Source organism: Molossus molossus, unplaced genomic scaffold (assembly GCF_014108415.1).
Source record: "Molossus molossus isolate mMolMol1 unplaced genomic scaffold, mMolMol1.p scaffold_m16_p_22, whole genome shotgun sequence".
Classification (NCBI taxonomy): Eukaryota; Metazoa; Chordata; class Mammalia; order Chiroptera; family Molossidae; genus Molossus; species Molossus molossus.
Genome location: NW_023425358.1, coordinates 21,584,976 through 21,605,007, shown reverse-complemented (window position 1 = coordinate 21,605,007; position 20,032 = coordinate 21,584,976). Strand labels below are relative to the sequence as shown.

Sequence of the window (20,032 nt, the reverse complement as noted above, 5' to 3'; positions counted from 1 at the left end):
GCAGCCCCACAGCATGCTTTTCTAATTCCCAACCTTCTTTCTATGTGATTCTTCTTTTTATGTGATTTCTATTCCTCTCCTTCAATTTATATTTGCTTGCTGTTTCTGTTATTTTGTTTGTTTGTTGTTTGTTTTTGGTACATGCCCCTAGCGGGAACCGAACTCGGGACTCTCTGGTCCGCAGGCCAATGCTCCAACCACTGAGCAAACCGGCCAGGGCTGTTTTTGTTGTTTTTATGCTACAAATTTCTGTAAGTTACCTCATATCCTTTTTGGAAGGAGGAAGGAGGAGACTTTGTCTACAGCCTCACTAACAATGCCAGCTCCCCACCTGTTGAGGGTGGGCAGCTCCAAATCCTTCCCACCCAGGGTAGATCTGGCACAGCCCCCAGGGCAGAGGGGCCTAGAGGCCACCCAGAATCCCTCCTCTGCCCTCATCTCTTCCTGCTGCAAATGCTTTCATTCACCCATTCCTGGTCTACCAGAAACAAAATTCTGCTCACCCTCTCCTGGCTCCGCTGCCTACCAGTAATAATGGTGATGATGGTGTGGCAGTGCCATTTATCAAAAACACATCATGTGAGTCTAGAAATGGCAGCTTCGGCACTGAGGGGCGCGATGACTCTGCAGGCGAATACTGACCAGCCCGTTGCTTTTGTCAGAAAAATTCCCTGGACCACCACCTCGAGTGAGCTGAGAGAACACCTGGCACAGTTTGGCCATGTACTCAAGTGCACTGTACCTTTAGATAAAGAGACTGGCTTTCACAGAGGTATGGGTTGGATTTAATTTTCTTCTTCAGAAGAACTTCAAAATGCACTACAACAGGAAAGTCATGTTATTGATGGAGTAGAACTCCATGTTCAAGCTCAGAGACCAAAAATTTTGCAAGGAGAATCAAACATCTGATGAAGAGAAAGATTTTTGAGACTATTACTGCCTTTGAAATAAAGGAACAAAACTTGAAGAAAAAAATTCATAATGTGACAGACTCCGTACAAAAATCATTTAATTGGACTGTCTCTTTTAATCTGCATGATATCCCTATGGATAATTGTCATCATCATTTCATAGGTGAGGATATACAGGCTCATTTAGCTGGAAAAGAGCTGAGCTGGGAGGGAGTACATCTGGGAAGAGCCCAGTCCAGAATCACAGATCCCTGGGCTTGAACCCAGGTTCTGACACTTGCCCTCTCTGTGCCTGTTTCCTCTGATGCCCACTCCACAGGGCTGCCACGAGGACCAAAGGAAGTAATGCCCAATGCCTGGCATGCAGGGAGCACAATGCAGACATCAATCAGTATTCCAGACTAAATACGTTATTATCTGTGGCTGGGACTTGAACCACAGTCCATTTGATCCCACAGTCCCAACAATCTACCCTCTGGGTAAGGCCCTGCTGAAGCTTGAGGTGCAATACTGTTTGGGTTGAAAACTCCAATTTCATGATGGACTCAAGTTGCCCCCTAGAGGAGCCAGGTCACCATAGCAGCTTACCAGGCCTGTCAGGTGCCTGCCAGGTGCCTGCCCAGCTCCCCAGCCAGGCTGCATGGGGTGTCAGGGGGGGTGAGGGTGGGGGTGAGAGAGTGAGAGAGAGAGAGAGAGAGAGAGAGAGAGAGAGAGAGAGAGTGTGTGTCTGTGTGTGTGTGTGTCTGTGTGCCGCTATCCCCTTCTGGCAGGCCCATAACCAGCCTCTGCCCTAAGGAGCTTCCTGCCTGTTTGCTCTTCACTAAACTCGTTCAGTCCCCTCTGCAAGGCCCAGCTCACACCCCCCTTCCCCATTAAATCCTGGGAGAGACCCATGACCAGACTCCCAATGGCAGCCCCATCCTGCTCTAACTCTCCACCAGATCTGGAACTGGAACCACATTCATTTTAGGACTGTACTGCCTCATTCCCATGCCAGTTGCTGAATGAATGAATGAATGAATGAATGAATGAATGAATGAACGAACGAACGAACTAATGAACGGACGAATGACCTGGATGTATCTATGTATCTGTTGCAGATTCTGTGGAGATCAGAGGACCTAGGGAGAGATGGGGTGCTTCAGTGCTCTCTTCTTAAAACAAATTGGGGACTTTTCATTCATTTCATTATTTTTGATAAACATTTGTGGACTCTGTGCCAGGCCCTATGCCAAAACTGCCCTCCTGGGAGAATGCCCTGTCAACAGACAGTTCCTGTCTGAGAGCTCAAAGCACAGGGCAGGAGTGAGGGCCTGGAGAGGGGGCTGGGAAGACTTCCTGAAGAAGGCAGAGAGGGCTCTCTGAGCAGGGCATACAGGCCCAGGTTTAAGCATCATAAGGACCAAGATTTTAATTAGTAGCTATGTGACCTTGGACAAGTTACTTCATTTCTCTGGGCCTCATATTCATTTGTAAAACTGAGAGCTACCTGGAAGGTGCTATTTTCAGGCTGCTATGAGATAACAAATGTAAAAGAGGTGGTAATTCTTATTATGTAAACCCTCCCAGCCACCCATACACAGAGGGCCCAGAGAAGGTCAGGGTTACAGAAGATGCTCAGAAAAGTGAGCCCAAACTACCTGGTGTGTGAAGCACTCCCTCCAGGCTGGCCCTGTTTTGAGCTTTCGCAGTTGATAGTACCACTACTGTCATTACTGTTAAAGCTATCATCACTAACATTAAGGAGTGGGTGAGTGGGTCCATCTCTGAGGAACCTGCATATTCTTACACTCTGAGTCTGAGTCTACCCACAACTCCTCTGACACAGGGCAGGAGCCCCGGGAAGCCCTTGAGCAGTTCCAGTGGACTTGAATTCCAGACCATTCAGCCAACTTTCCTCTTGAACCTGTGCTGATAAGGTAGCATCACAGCTCCTCAGCCATGCATTCATCGACCTGGACAATGTCGACATGTGCCAGGTGAAAGAGTGAGGCCACAGCTCATATGGCCAGCACCCAGGACCACATGGAAAGCATGCATTTTGCGGTCAAAAGGACCTGGGTTATAAATGAAGAAACAAAATGTCTATATCTATACAATGGAGGAACATCTATATTTATACAAGGGAATGAAATATGATACATGCCACAACATGGATGGACCTTGAAAACATTATGTTCAGTGAAAAAAGACAGATATAAAAGGCCACATAATATATTATCCCATTTATATAAAATGTCCAGAGTAGGCAAATCCACAGAGACAGAAAGGAGATTACTGGTTGCTCAGGGGGTGGGGAGGATAGGAGAATGGACAGTGACCCCTAGTGGGTATGGGATTCCTTTGGGGGGATGAATAAATGTCTGGTGTTAGGTGATAGTTATACAACCTTGGGACTTTACTGAAAACCACTGACTTTTACATTTTAAAGTGGTGAATGTTATGGTATACAAATTATATCTCAATTTTTGAAGAGAAAGAGGATTTGGTGGTGCAGTGCTGGCTCTGGCTGTATATGGCCTCGTGCAAGTTGCTTAACCTGCTGGTGCCCTCTTTCCATCTTCTGTAAAATAGGAACAATGTCTGCCTTTGGAAGTCGCTGAGAGGATTCATTGTGTAAATGAATGTGCAGTGCTTGGCATAGTGCCTCACCTGTGGCGGGTCCCCAGTAATGGATGTGGCCACTGTGGTAGTGGTAAAGCACCAGGATGATGTCCACCGCGGTACCAGCCAGGCCACACCTAGTGTGTAGAAAGAGAACACTTCCCAGACCACTCACTGAAGCAGGATGTTGGAAACCAGACCTGGCCTGGCTGTGTGATTTGGGGCAAGTCACTTGCCTTCCCTGAGCCTCTGCTCATCTGCACAATGGGGATGATAATAGGCACCTCCATACCTGCCACACTGAAAGAAGTGGGCAAAAACTGAAATGTGAAAATGTCAAGTGATGCATAGATGACTATGCTGAAAATAGTTGTGGTCATGACTATAAATCACAACTACCCGATCCCTCATCCAGGAACCCCCACCTAGATCCCCTGCCTGGTCACCAAGCAGACACTGTTCTTGAAGAGGACATTGCTGGAGTCCGTGATAGATCCCTCAGCAGCAGCATCTAGTGGGTGTCCCTGATGGAAAGGCCAACCTGAAACTTCCCAGAGGCCAGGACTAAGGAGCAGGAAGGTGACAGGTGGGTGCAGGAGAGATAAGATATGCAAGGTGGGCAGTGGTGGTGGTGAGGTTGCATGGCGCGGCAGGAGAACAAGAGAGAAGAGGAGTGGGCTGAGCCTATAACCCTAGTAGCTAAGGAGCGGAGGAGGTCGGGAAGGCAGGGTCAGAAAGGAAATCTAGACATGAGGTCAGTGTCATGGAAGATGCCCATTCCCCCAGCCTCAGCCATGGCCCAGAGTCCTCAGGGGCCTCCTGAGGGGACACCTGGCCAGGAATCAGCCTGGACACACCCAAGACTGGCTAAGAGGGGAAGCAGCCAAGCAGGTGTGACAAGAGGCCTTGGGAAGTGAAGCCACTGACTCCAGCTGCGTCAAGTGGGGCTGTTTCCCCTGCTCAGGTGGCCCTCCAAGGGGGTCTACCCTGACCTTCATAGTACCAGCAGTATTAATGTTTGGGGGTGGGGGAAAGCTGAGGTTAAAACATGGTACAGGAAGGGGCAGCTGTGGTCCAAAACAATAACAGTGGCAATGGAGCCACCCCATTTATTGTGCTCTTCCAAGTGATAGGCACTGTGCAAAATGTGTGCAATCAACCATCTCATGTTTTTTTTGTTTTTGTTTTTTTTAATTTATCCTCACCCGAGGACATTTTTTCATTTTTTTGTTCAGACAGAGCGGGAGGGAGAGGGAGAGGGAGAGGGAGAGGGAGAGGGAGAGGGAGAGGGAGAGGGAGAGAGGGAGAGTGGGAGAGAGGGGGAGAGAGGGGGAGAGAGAGAGAGAGAGAGAGAGAAACATCGATGTGAAAGGGACACATCGAGTGGCTGCTACCCACATGACCCAATCAGGGCCGGGGGCAAACTGCAACTGAGGCACATGCCCTTAGCGGAAACCGAACCCGGGTCTCTCTGGACTTCAGGCCGACGCTCTAACCGCTGAGCCAAACCAGCCAGGGCAACCATCTCATGTTTTACAACTACTCTGCAAGGCTGATATTATCATCCCATTTCACAGGTAAGAAAATTGTAGCTCAGAGAGGCTGAGTAACCAATCCAAGCCACACAGCAAGGAAATGACTGAGCTGAGGCTCCAGTCCAGGCTCTGACTCCAGAGCCCACATGCATAACTACCAAGCCCAGCTGAACCAGTGATGGAAGAGGTTTGTCCTTCTCATTTCACAAAGAAGTGTCAACTGAGGACATCACATCTCTTGGTTTATGGAACAATCCCAATATGTCCCTAGGCTGTGTCCTGGTAAGTACAGTAGACTTTGCTGTAAGAGTTCTGGTTGTAAATCTATCACTGTGATACCTTGGACTGTCAAACTGCTTGGTCTAGTACCTGGTACATAGTGAGTGCTCAATAAAGGTTGGCAGAAGCAGAGAGCTGAAGCAGAATTCACCCAAGAAGTCCTGCACTACCTAAATTCACCCATAATAATTGCCCTGTATATTGAACAGACTGTACAGGGTACTTGGCATTACTCCTACACACACACAGAGCTGGGGTGAGGGGTACTATTATGATCTCTATTACATAGATGAGGAAACTGAGGCTCAGAGAGATCTTTGGGCTGTGACCCCTGTGCGGGCAGAGAGTGTGTCTATGTGTTCCTAACTGTCCCACCAGTGCCAGGCATACAGCCTGGTGTATAATAGTTGCTTGGTAAACATTTTTTTTTTCATTTATCTTCAGATAGAGCGGGAGGCAGAGAGGGAGAAAGAGAGAGAGAAACATCGACGTGAGAGGGACACATGGAGTAGCTGCCACCCACACGACCCTAACCAGGGCCGGGGACAAACTGCAACTGAGGTACATGTCCTTAGCGGGAACCGAACCTGGAACTCTCCGGTCCACGGACCAACGCTCTAACTGCTGAGACAAACCAGCCAGGGCGGGGTAAACATTTTGATGACAGAGTTAGTAAGGGGTGGAGCAGGGAATCAAGCTCTCAACTGTCATGCTCTTTTCAAAGCCTGGCTTTTAACCACTACCCTGAACTGTGTGTGCATTCCTCTCCCATATCACTGCATGCTGCTGTCTTAGCAGCTGGAAGCTCAGGGTCTGGTGCTGAGTTGAGCCAAATAAAGGCTGGTGGGCTGCCCTGGCCAGTTTGGCTCAGCAGTTAGAGTGTCGGCTCGTGGACCAGTGAGTCACAGGTTCGGTTGTGGTTTGTGCCCGGCCCTAGTCAGGGTCACGTGGGAGGTGGCCAGTGGATGTGTGTCTCTCACATCTATGTTTCTCTCTGTCTCCCTCCCTCCCCCTCTATCTGAAGATAAATGGGAAAATATCCTCGGGTGAGGATTTTAAAAAAAAAGCCTGGCTGGTGTGGCTCAGTGTCTGAGCATCGACCCATGCACCAAGAAGTCGCCAGTTTGATTCCTGGTCAGGGCACATGCCCAGGTTGTGGGCCTGATCTCCACTGGGGGGCATGCAGGAGGCTCTCACTGATGTTTCCATCTCTTTCTCTCCCTTCCTCTCTCTCTAAAATCAATAAAGAAAAAAAAAGACTGCCCTGGCTGGTTTGGCTCAGCGGTTAGAGTGTCGGCCTGCGGTCCAGAGAGACCTAGGTTTGGTTCCCACTAAGGGCACGTACCTCGGTTGCAGTTTGTCCCCAGCCCTGGTTGGGTCATGTGGGAGGCAGCCACTTGATGTGTCCCTTTCATGTCGATGTTTCTCTCTCTCTCTTCCTCTCTCTCCCTCCAACTCCATCTGAACAAAAAATGAGACAATGTCCTCGGGTGAGGCTAAAAAAAAAAAAAAAAAAGACTGGTGGGCTGAAAGAATAAATGGCATAAACAGCGGCTTAGGGTGAGCTGGACAACTTACCTCCTGTGCCACCCTGGTCACCTGTCCCACTCTGGCCCTCAGCTGTTTCACCGAAAGTGAGCAGGCCGCCTAGCTGGTGTGACTCAGTTGGCTGAGCATTGTCCCATACACCAAGAGGTTGCTGGTTGGATTCCCAGTCAGAGCACATGCCCAGGTTGCATGCTTGATCCCCAGTAGGGGGAGTACAGGAGGCACCTAATTGATGTTTCTTTTTTCTTTTATTTTATTTTATCCTCACCCAAGGACATTTTTGCATTTATCTTTAGATAGAGGGGAAGGGAGAGAGGGAGGAAGACAGAGAGAGAAATATCGATGTGGGAGAGATACAGTTGACTGGTTGCCACCCAAAGGACCCCAACCAGGGCCAGGGACAAACTGCAACCGAGGTACGTGCGCTTAGTGGGAACTGAACCTGGGCCTCTCTGGTCTGCGGGCCGATGCTCTACCGCTGAGTCAAACCGGCCAGGGCCAATCGATGTTTCTATTGCTCTATCGCTCTCTCCCTCTCCCTTCCTCTCTCTCTAAAATTAATAAAAACATATTGAAAAAAAAAAAAAGAGTGAGCAGGCCATGTGGCCCTCCAGCTAAGACATAGCACTTTCTGCTCTTAGTCTTTCAGAAGCCCTCCTGGGCCAATCTTCTTATTCCAGGAACAGCCTGCACTCATTAACACTTCTGAGCCTTTGTCTAAGCTATATACCCAGTCCTTCCTGCCATACCTCACCTCACTCTACTTCCACCAGCCCATGGGCCTCCTCATCAGGGAAGCCCACCCTGCTCTGAGGCCACGAATGCAGTGGAAGCAGCGTCTCCCAGCCCTAAGGCTGGGTTTGAGGAAGGTGTTGTCTGAGAGGGGTGTCCATGAACAAGAAGACTGCAGCATCCCAGCCTCAGTGGGCCTTTATTAGGCCCTACTGGTAAGGCACTAAACTGGGCTGTTTGCTAATCATTTCAGAAATACAGATTAAAAAAATTTTGTTGTTGGTCTGGTCGGTTCAATTCCCAGTCAGGGCACATGCCCAGGTTGTGGGCCATATCCCCAGTGAGGAGCATGTAGAAGGCGGCCAATTGATGTTCTCTCTCATTAATGTTTCTATCTCTATCTCTCCCTCTCACTTCCTCTCTCTCTCTAAAATCAATAAAGTAAAAAATAAATTTTGTTGTTAATCTTCACCTGAGGGTATTTTTCCATTGATCTATTTAGGTAGAATGGAAGGGAGGGAGAGAAAGAGAGAGCGAGAGAGAAACATCAATGTGTCCACATCTACTGGTTGCCTCCCGCACAACCCTAACCAGGGCCAGGGATCGAATCTGCAACCCAGGTACTTGCCCTTGACCAGGATGCTCTAACCCTAACCAATGAGCCAAATAGGTCAGGGCCAGAAATACAGACTAAAAAAAAATGTTCCTTCTTAACTGTAAAAGTGGCACATGCTTGTGGTAAAAAGTTCAAACAGAACAAAAACTTCTCCACCCTAATCTCACAGGGTCGTTCCTGTGCCAAGGTGCGGCCCCTCTCCCGGAGGACAGCAGAAAGTGGACGTGGTTGAAAATGGGGCTTCAGCACCAGGCTCAAACTGCACAGTACCTCTGCTGACTCCATTGGCCTTGGGCAGTGTCCTTGGCCTTGGTGAGTCACTGTAAAGTGAGAGAAAGACAGGACTCCCTCACCCCCACCTCCCCAGGGGCTGATGGGCAGATTAAAGGCTGAAGTATGTGCCCGCACAGTGCTTGGCACAGGGCCCACATAGGAGATGCCCTTGATGGATGGTGGCCATTGTTAGTGATATCAGACTCTCCTGTAGCAGCTAGAAAATCCTGAGCAGTTTAAGCTCCAGAAAGCCTGTGGGCTGTGCTGATAGTACTCACAGCACAGTAACAAGAGCCTGGGCAGGTTCCGTACTCAGAGCCCTCTTCAGGGTCTGGGTCCTAGCACCAGGGGGCTGTGGGGTTCCTGATCCCAACAGCATGCTCTGATCCTTGCCCACCCCCACACTCTAAGCCTGCTCCTTGGAGGACCTTCCTGACCCTGCAGGAGCCAGGCCCAACCAGAAGCCAGCCTATTGTTGTGCTGCAGGCAATATTCTCACCAAGTGCTGCATCAGACTTTTTCTCTGTAACCTCCCCAAGTTCCTGGTGGCTGTAAATCTCCCAGAAGGAACTGCAGAGGCTCCTCCTGGTAGCTTAGGCAGGGCTGACTTCCTTGCCCTCCTGGCTCTGCAGGGCGAATCTCCTCTCTGGGTCCAGGGCAGGATGCCCAGGGCTTGGCGACTGCAGCATTCTTGCCCTCATCCTTCAAGGCCATCCAGAGGAGCTGGGCTCCCCTCTCACGGGACCCTTCCCTTCTCGGACTCACTTCCTCCATCTGAAAAACAAGGGGCTTGGGTCTGAATCTTTTTATTTATTTTTATATTTTAAACTATGTTTTTATTTATCTTAGAGAGAGAGGAAAAGAGAAGAAGAGAGAAACATCCATATGGGGGAGACTCCATCCATGTGCCCTGATGGAATGGGGGTGGGAGGCACGGGGCACAATGCTCAACCAACTGAGCCGCACTAGCCAAGGCTCTGAATCTTTTTAGCGTCTGATGACAGTCCTCGTCACTAACCCTCAACACAAACATACCCAACACAATTTTGCACAAAACTTTACCAGCTGCTTCCCCCACCAGATCTGCCTGGTTAAGAACCTCTGCATTTCAAGAGCTACTGTTATTTGCAAAAACCAAGTTGCAAAACAGAATGCATAGTATAATCTTATCAAAACATAAATGTTGCCCTGGCCGGTTTGGCTCAGCAGTTAGAGTGTCGGCCTGCGGTCCAGAGAGACCCAGGTTCAGTTCCCGCTAAGGGCACGTACCTCGGTTGCAGTTTGTCCCCAGCCCTGGTTGGGTTGTGCGGGTGGCAACCACTTGATGTGTCCCTTTCACGTCAATGTTTCTCTCTCTCTCTCTCTCTCCCTTCCACTCTATCTGAACAAAAAATGGAAAAATGTCCTCGGGTGAGAAAAAACAAAACAAAACATAAATGTCAACATTTACTTGTAAATGTATAGAAAAATCGGGAGGAATATATATAATAAATGGTTCTAGAGCTTATCTGTATGGTGTGGGGTTTCAGGGACTACCACTGTGTACCTCAGACATTTTTGTAACTGAATTTATTTTTAACAAGTGTGTGTCACTTTTAGAAGTTTTTTCCCATTTAAAATATTATCCTATAATATTATAACTAACCACTGTCTCCAGACAATTGATCAGAATGGTAATGAGGACTCAGGCTTCTGATAATGAATTAATAGGATTAAGAGCATGACTTATGGCCAAGGTAAATGACCTATGTAGGCCTCAGTTTGCCCTCCAAAAGGGGGTCAGTGCTAATTCCTACACCTCCAAGCATGCCTTATTTTGCTAAGAAGAAGAAAAAAGTAATGTGTTTTGTTTTTTAAAGAAAAGACTCTTGAATGAGGCAGGTTCTCAAGGACCCTGCCTGAGTCCCCAGTGAGAGTGCTAGCTCTCAGAACTGTTCTCATGGGCCCTGGCGGCTTTTCCCAGCAGCTGGGTCTCAAGCTGAACCTCCGGAAGGTCCCCACAGGGCCAGGAGCCCAAAGGACAAATGTAGGTAATGAAATTTAGCCTGGACTCTTGTGTCTGGCATCAATTCAGCAATGGGGATATAAAAAAACCAGACATCACCTCATTGCTGTTTCATCAAAAAAGGAGACTTCTCTTCCTGCACATCCCTGCAGAGGACAAATTCCTGCTGGCTGTGTGGCCTGGGAGGGAGCAGAAAGAGCAGAGGAGGGAATATGGGGAGTTCTCCCAATCTTGGGGGTCAGAGGGCAGGCAGCCTAGGTCATCACAACAGCCCTAGGAATGATACCTTGATAACTGTGACAACCATACTCCCAGGCAGTATGTGGGCACCTGACAAGCAAAATCCCCTCAACCCCTCCTCATACCCTGTGAGAGAGGTACTGACACCTCATTCTAATGAGAGGTGAAGGGGCTTGTCTGAGGTCACTGAGTTACAGTCAGGATCTGTCCTGAGTCTGACTGACTCCAGAGTCAGTATTCTCTGCTTCCAGGGAGCCAAGAGACTCCTGGCCTAAGCACAGCTCTTTCGCTGTGTGCGACCTTGGGCAGGTCTGAGACCCCTCCTGGGTACTTCAATATGCCCTTCAGGATTTTCAGAGGAGAACTCCAGGCCACCCAACCTCTTCTTCCAGGATGGCTCTTCCATGAGTTTATGTGTGGGGCTTTCCTGGAAGATTTGGTCTGAACACAGGCCTGACAGCTTCAGAAAAACAATGAAAACAGAACAATCCCCCCCCCACACACACTCCGGACCTCTATCAGGAAGGTTCCCTTTGTCCCAATATCCAATGTGTTCTTTCTAGGGGCTAATCCTGCCCACCAGCCCCCCTGCCTACTCAGTCCACATGGCTCAGGGTCTTCAAGGCTTCTCCTCTGATCCCCGCTCCAGAGGACCTTAGGTCTCCTCATGCCTTGCTGAATGCTGGGGGATCCTGTAGGTTTATCAGGACTCCTCAGCAGGGACCCCCAAAGCCAATGCCCCAACATGAGTAGGCAGAAGTGGGCCTCACCACTCTCAAGCTTTGATCTTCCTTTCCTTTCCCAGTCTTCAGGGTCACTGCCATGTTCCAGGAGGTCCATGGTTTGATTCCCGGTCAGGGCACATGCCCAGGTTGTGGGCCAAATCCCCCGGGGGGGGGGGGGGACAGGCAGGAGGTGGCCAATTGATGTTCTCTCTCATCAATGCTTCTATCTTTCTCTCCCTCTCCCTTCCTCCCTCTCTAAAATCAATAAAGTAAAAAAAAAAAGAGAAAACAAAATCTGAAGCACAATATTCACTTCAGCTGTTTCATCTTAAATCACAAGGCTTTAACCCTGGGCACACAATGCTGCAGTCCTGAGACTGTTCCTCCACCTCCTCCATTCTCACATGGCTGCTGCCCTCCCCAGAAGCTGTCACCAACCAGAGATGTGCTGGAATGTCTGTTAATGCCACCAGGCCTGGTAGTCTGTGCCAGCAGCCTCAGGAGTGGGGGATGCCTGCATCTCACATCTGGGTCCCCGCTGACTCAGCAGGACCCTGCCCCTCCTCTTCACCACTAATACTATTGGTCCCAGAGGGTTGGCAGGGTTCAAGTCTCAGGAACTCTCCCAGTGCTCAGAATGGTGCTACGGACATAATTGCTAACAGTTGGGGTTATTGAGGGTTTTCTAGACCAAAAATGGCTTTAGGCTTTTTGCATGTTTTCCCAACAAATCTCAAATGAAGCTGGTACTATAGCACCCCATTTTACAGATGGAGAAACTGAGGCACAGAAAAGAGAGGCTGCTTGCCCATGGTACCCCACTAGGAAGTGGGAGTACTAGCACTCAACCTTGGGTCAGTCTGACCTCAGAGGTGAACCTCTGAACCATTAGGGGAGTAGCCTCCCCTAGCAGTTACTGCCTACTGTTTGGAGGTGGCTGCTCCCCTTCACCCATGCAGAAAGCCTCATACCAGGGATATTCTGAGTGAAGTGGGAGAATCACATTCATGACAGTTTCTCAGGGATACACAGTTTGCTGAACCTCAACTTGTTTCTTCATCTGCAGTCATAACATAGTAAAGCTGGAAGGTGCCCTGGTGATTGATATTTTCCAATCTCCACATCTAACTGGAGGGGGCAGTGCTCAGCTCTAGAGATGCAGGAGACTCCGTTAAGACATGCCCAAATCACAGATAATTAGGAACAAACCCAGGACTCCGGACATTATGTCAATATTCCCCAAAATAAAAAAAACATGAGCTCAGAAAACAATGTCCAGGGCCTTCCTGTCTAAGCATCTCATTTTACAGAAGGGGAAACTGAGATTCAGGGAAGAGTGGGTACTTCCTAAGAATAATATTCAGGCAGGCTGAGTGCACCATCAATGGACCCCAAAGTTCCAGTTTGCTTTAGCTGCAGTGGGTCTTGAGACATATGAGGTGACCTTTGAACCTTGTCTGTGAAGTGGAAATAATAAAACCTATAGCATAGGGTTACTGTCAGGAGTACATAGGATGCATGGTCCTTAGGTAAGTACCCAATACATACTGAGTGTTCAATTCATGGTTTATATTATTAATACTGATAGATCCTTCTCATTTTCCCCCTCTGCCACCTGCCTTCTAGGTCAAACATTTCTCCATACAATATAGTGGGTATGATTGTGGATCACTGCTTCAACACTAGTTGGCTGTATGACCTTGGACTAGTAACTATTCTGTGACTCTGGGTCTCCAACACCTCATCAGTGAAGGGAATAGCAAGAATAGTACCTACCTAGGGTGAAATGGAAATAACACATGTGATGGCCTTCATGTAAGTGCTCAATAAATCTGAGCTGCTATTGTCACTTGTTACTTCCATGGCCATGTTTCTTGTCTGTCATCATCCCAGGCTGTAGGGCGCCTGGTTTACCAGGAAGGGGCTGTTCCCCATCCTCCAGGACTCTCCAGTCTCAGCAGTACTAATGCAGTAGGGAAGGGGTAGGTAGCTCCGATTTCTCAGTGCCTGCCTAGGGACAGAATTTCTGAAAATGCTGGACAAAATCATGATTTTGCAGTCGTGGAAGTGTCCTGGAAGAGTCCCTGTTTTAGAGTGCAGAAACTAAGGTCTAGGGACAGGGAGGCTGCCCTCAGATGCACAGAGGCACGGACACAGGCCCAGTGCTTGACACACTGGTGCCCTCACTTGTGCATGGTCCCCCAGGAAGTTCCTTTCCCCTCTGAGCACCGCCACCGTGGGGAAATCACTCACGACGAAGAATGTGTTGGCAGCCAAAGCCGCAGCCACCTTTCCGCAGTTCCCGCGGGATGCCTCTAACCCGACGCTTCGGAGACCAGCACTGCTTCTCTGAGCCAGAGTCTTCTGAGGGGTGTTCAGCAATGTTCGATGGTGGAAGTTCCCGGAATTGAGGGGTGGGGCTGACGTTGACGCAGGTGTGCCTGCTGCCTGCAGAGGGCGTGATTCTGCTAGGCCAGAAAATCTGGGAAAACAGGTTCCATAGCCCCAGAGCCTCCGATTTCTTTCTCTGGAAGATGTGTTTGATGACAAGTGCTGTGGGGCTCAAGTTAGACCCTGGTAAGTTTGTGAAGGGAACCTACAAGTTACTTAGCTTGCCTCAGTTTGTTCATCTGTAAATAGGGTAGTTGTACCTTCCTTCCCTGCCTATACTGTGAGAATTGCAAACTGGCAAAAATACATATAAAGGGTCCCCCACACCTTCTACATACCCAGTTAACAGCAATGACTGTGATAAATGGCAAAGCACCCTGCCAAGTCAGGAAATAATATCCACGTCTTGGTTCCTGCCCTCAAGGAGCTCAAGCAGCAGAACCAGAAACAAGGCAGGGACGAGCTACAGTGAAAATACTGGCCAGAGTCAGTACTACCACTGACCACTTGGGCCTCAGTTTCCCCGTTTATACAACTAATGGTTTCTACGACCCTCTACCCTGGATTCCTTTGACTCTGGCTTGTGAAATGTAGCCCAAGATGGCTTATAATTACTGTAGATGTATAAGGTGGAGTAGAGTTCATAAGGAAGTCACCCAACAATTGGCATTTATTCCTTTAACAAACTTCACTGAACTAATACTCTGGTACCAGGCCCCATGGCTGCAACATTAAATAAGAGACAGCTTCTGCCCTTGTGGAGCTCAAAGTCTAGTTAGGAAAAATAGCCCTTAGGACATGGTGTTAGGGCCAGAATGAGGAAAAGGCAGGGGGCTGTGGAGCCCAAAGGAAGCAGCTATTAAAACCTTGGGGGTTCAGTAAAGCTCCCCGAAGGAGGAAGTAATAGGGAATAGCTGAAGGATAAAGAGGAGTTATGTGAAGGAGGAGGGCATAAATATTGGGGTGGGGTAAAGGATTTTAGACAAGAAGCTCAGAGTGTGAGAGAATATGATAGAATCAATCATTTCATGGAGTGGGCCTGGAAGGTAGAAGAAATTTGGGCAGACAGAGATGTGGGCAGGGGAGGGCATACCAGCTCTCTGTCCATTCCATTCAGCCCTGCCCCTCCTAAGCAACCATGAGAGAGCATTCTTGTGCTCTTCTGTCTATGCTTCAAGTGTTATATCCCCACCATTCGATCACCCACTGCGCACACACCCTGAACTCCCAGGTGCAAGGACCACTCTCTGCACCACTGGGCTCATGGTGCAGGAAGTGTCAGAAAGCATAGGCACCAGGGACTCCAGCACATGCTATCAACTAAGTCCCAGGACATGCACTTAAGGAATGAGCCTAGTACAAGGAACTAGGAATGAGAGGACATGGAGGACAAGGAAGGCTTGGACTGGTAAGATGAGGGAGGAAGATATTCCTGGGAGCTATCCAGTCATGAGTAAAGATAGTGAGGTGGTGCCTGGTTGGTGTGGCTCAGTGGTTGAGCATCAACCCACCCACCAAGAGGTCGATGGTCAGGGCACATGCCCAGGTTGTGGGCCAATCCCCAATAGGGGGCATGCAGGAGGTGACTAATCAATGTTCTCTCTCATCGATGTTTCTATCTCTATTTCCCTCTCCCTCCCTCTTTCTAAAAATCAATAAAGAAAAAAAAAAAAGATAGGGAGGTGGGATAGGGTGAAATCCTAGAGCCAGACTGTGAAGTTTTGTGCTTGGCAAGTAATTTAATCTCTCTAGGCCTCATTTTGCTCACCAAAGCCTCCCAGAGTGGATGTGACATCTAAATGAGATAACAAATATAAAAACAACACTTAATGTTAGGAGCTCAATCAGTGCACCTGGAAGGTTAGTTGAGGCCAGATCAAAAAGGCAGTTCTGCTATACAGATACTGGCTCAGAATGCACATCCCCAGGCCCCTCCACCAGAAAGTCTGGTAGACCCAGGAATTTGCATTGGTGACCAACACAGAGGCAGAATTATTATTTAAATGTTAATAAAAAGCACATTATCACTACTAATTCCCCCTAAAAGACAGCCCAGGCCACAAAGTCAGCTCTGTATCCTTCCTCCACCACTAATCTCCCCAGAAGCCAGGAAGCAGTTCAGCAATATGTATGCCTGAGTCCCTGATCCAGGTCTACTCTGGGCTCCTGCAGTCTTCCATCTATGGCTGGCACCTGGCTGAGGGCCGAGGAAGAGGTTTCAGAAACCTTCCTGGCACATTTTCCCCCTGCTGGTGTTTGCTGCTGTTGGGTGGTGCCAGGCTTCCACCAGATTGTGTATCCTCATGCAGCCTGACCACACAGCAAACAGACTAGGGTGCAGCTTCTCCCAAGCAAAGCAAACTTCATGTTCAGCAAGCCCAGGGTTGTGCCCACTTGTAGGGGCCTCTTCGAAAGCCTAGTGATGCCTTCCTTGTTTTCCTGCCAACATAGCATCAGGAATGAACTTTTATCCAACAGATAGTTCTCCTCTTAAGTCCCAACACCCACATTTAAACCCTTTGACATAGAATCTCTCTAAAATGTACTATGGATTTACATTCTCCTCCAGACTAAAGAGATGAAGCACCATTGAAACCATTTTTCCTGAAAGCCAGTGTGGATACTGGAAAGTGCAGGAGGCCTAGTTGGGAACCAGAGCCCCTCCACTACCTTGTTCTGTGATCTTGGCAGGTTATTTTCTTTCTCTGACCTCGATGTCCTACTCTGTATTGGAGGATGACCCTGCAGACCTAGCAGAGTTGTTGCAGATGCCACATATGTAAACATTCAGCACACAGCTGGCAGGTACTCAACACACAGGGCAAAATTGTTGCCAAAATAGTCTTCTTGATGACTCAAGATCTGCACTGTGAACACCAATCATGACTGTGATTTCTTTCTACTTATCTATCTCCTCAAGCCAGATCATCAAAAAAGCTGAATCAGCCCTGGTCGGTTTGGCTCAGCGGTTAGAGTATCGGCCTGCAGTCCAAAGAGACCGGGGTTCAGTTCCCGCTAAGGGCATGTACCTTGGCTGCAGTTTGTCCCTGGCCCTGGTTGGGTCGTGCGGGTGGCAGCCACTTGATGTGTCCCTTTCACATCAAAGTTTCTCTCTCTCTCTCTCTTCCTCCCACTCTATCTGAACAAAAAATGGAAAAATGTCCTCGAGTGAGGATAAAATTTTTTAAAAAGCTGAATCAGCTATCATTTCAACTTCCTTACTGTACTGTCTGGGAAGCCTAACCTCCTCCCTCCAAGACAAGGCCAGTCTCAACCCCCCTTGCTTCCATGAAGGGGCCAGAAGGAATCCCTATAACAAAGTTCCTGCCAGCTGTGATGGAACCAGGAAAGTACAGGGTCCAGTCTAGAGCAGTGGTCCTAGGGGAATCCAGTAGGACCTTTCTATGAACATGAATGGTGGTAGAACAGTCTTGTAGTTGAGTATACCTATTATTGAGCCCATCAGACCTGGGTTCAAATCCCAGCTCCACCATTTACTAGCTATGTAACCTTGGAAAGTTATCCAACCTCTCTGGGCTTCTATTTCCCAAACCATGAAGTAGAGATAGTTTTACTTCATAGCATTGCAGGGATGACAAAGACCAGGCATAAAAGTAGAGGTACTTCCCCCCCTTCTTAGATGAGAGCCTTTATTTCTATTGTTGCCTAACCTCTTGCTCTTGGTAACAAGCACATACAGCATTAGAGCACATGTAACTTAGCAAGCCTCACCCAATTGCTAGAACTGGTCCAGTAGGAAAAACCAATGAACCATCTGACTCCCAGTCTCAAGAACCACAGCTCAAGAATCATTCATCCATAATTGCCCACAAAGGAAACTAGAGTAAGGGAGGGGGGGAGATCTGTAAATCCACCCACCTGCTCCTGACCTTTGCGGCAGAATTCAGCTGCCCATCAGGTGCCCTCCAGGGCAGCAGATAGTGGGCAGGAAGGCAAGCTGCAAGCACTCATCAGCTATGGGCTGGTCTCCTGGTGGTTAAGACTGTGGGTAGACACTAGAAGGGGGAGCTTATGCCAAACTGCACGTAGTTCAGTTTTTGCTGTTTGCTTCATAAACAGAATAGGGGGAGGAAGGCTGTCTCCCCTTTACTATAAATCAGATTCAAGTTCTGTAAAAATAGGACACTTCTAACAAGGGGAAGGACAAAGAGGGAAGGCAGGAAGGAATAAGCAGGACATAAAAATTGGGGGAAAAGAAGAAGGAGGGATGTCATGGGGAAAAGGAACAGAGAGAGGAAAAGGGAAAGAAGTGGAGAAGGAGGGGACAAATGAGAGAGAGACAGAGAATATGGGATATAATGAACACTAAAGAGGAAGAGAGACAAGGAGAAAAAGAGATGTTTAGTGTTTTATAGATATAGAAAATAACTGCCAAACTCAAAAAGGAAAATAGGTGTGGGGTGAGTTTGCAAGCGATGGAGTGAGCAGGGCTTAAGTCGCAGCAAAGATCACTGACCACACAGCTGGGGCTGGGAGGCTCAAAGCCTGAGGGTGGAGGCCACACTTTCTTTTTTAATTTTTAATTTAGTGATTTTTTTTTTTTTATCCTCACCCGAGGACATTTTTCCATTTTTTGTTCAGGTAGAGTGGGAGGGAGAGAGAGGAACAGAGAGAGAGAGAAACATCCATGTGAAAGGAACACATCGAGTGGCTGCCACCCACACGACCAACCAGGGCCAGGGACAAACTGCAACCGAGGTACGTGCCCTTAGCGGGAACCGAACCCGGGTCTCTCCAGACCGCAGGCCGACGCTCTAACGGCTGAGCCAAACCGGCCAGGGCTAATTTAGTGATTTTTAGGGAGAGAGAGAAGAAGTGAGAAAAATCTATTTATTTTTCCATTTATGTATGCATTCATTGGTTGATTCTTGTATGTGTCCTGATTGGGGATGGAACCCACAACCTTGGTGTATTGGGATGGCACTCTGACCAACTGAGCTACCAAGCCAGGGCTGGGGGTCACTCTTTCCTCCCTCCCTCCCTCCCTCCTTCCTATCCTCACCCGAGGACATTTTTCCATTTTTTGTTCAGATAGAGTGGGAGGGAGAGAGAGAAAGAGAGAGAGAGAGAGAAACATCAACGTGAAAGGGACACATCGAATGGCTGCCACTAGCACGACCCAACCAGGGCCAGGGACAAACTGCAACCAAGGTACGTGCCCTTAGTGGGAACCGAACCCAGGTCTCTCAGGACCACAGGCCGGCCGACGCTCTAACTGCTGAGCCAAACTGGCCAGGGCTGGGGGCCACACTTTCAAGCCCATCTTTTACAGCCAACCTTAGGTGGTCTCTCTCTAAAAGTGCAGCAGGCACCATGGCCGGTTTGGCTTAGTGGTTAGAGCATTAGCCTGTGGTCCACAGAGACCCAGGTTCAGTTCTGCTAAGAGCATGTACCTTGGCTGCAGTTTGTCCCCGGCCCTTGTTGGGTTGTATGGGTGGCGGCCACTCGATGTGTCCCTTTCACATCGATGTTTCTCTCTCTCTCTTCCTCTCTCCCCCTCCCGCTCTATCTGAACAAAAAAATGGAAAAATGCCCTTGAGTGAGGATAAAAAAATAAAAAAAGTGCAGCAGGCTGGGAACTGTCCACGTGCCTGGTGCTGAAATGTCCCTGTGATCCTCCATGTCTCCAGCACGACTGTACAGTCCACTGACAACTACTTTTTCAGCACTTACTATATACCCGCCATTGTTCCAAAGGCTAGGTAAATCAGCAGTAAATAAAACAGACAAAAAGCCCTCCCTTGTGAAGTTTAAATTCTATATGAAGAGACAAGATAAGAGAATTGCTGACGTTAGAAAAGGTCAAGTTCTACTGAGAAAAATAAAGCAAGAAAAGAAGTAGCAAATGTACTCCAAAACAGTGGTCATGTGCTGTTTCCCAGAGAGATCACACAGAGGTACAGGATGCCAGGCTGAGAAGTGATTCCCCCACATAAAGGATGTGCTTACACTGGGTCACACATCACAGGTACTCTCTGCTGGGCAATTCTCAGAGGGGGGACCCCAACCCCAGCCAGCTGCCTATTACATCTCTGGGGTCTCTCATTCCCCCACACTTAGGTAATCTTATCATCATCCTGATGGAGGTGCCATGGGGAATGCTGGACTGGGATTTGGGAAGGACATAAGAATCCTGGTCCCAGGGAGAAAAG

At 48.6% G+C, this 20,032-nt stretch overlaps 1 pseudogene; it reads left to right on the top strand.

The window, feature by feature from the left end:
- The first annotated feature begins 591 nt into the window (after nt 1-591).
- LOC118639860 lies at nt 592-928 on the top strand (annotated as a pseudogene).
- The last annotated feature ends 19,104 nt before the right edge of the window (nt 929-20,032 follow it).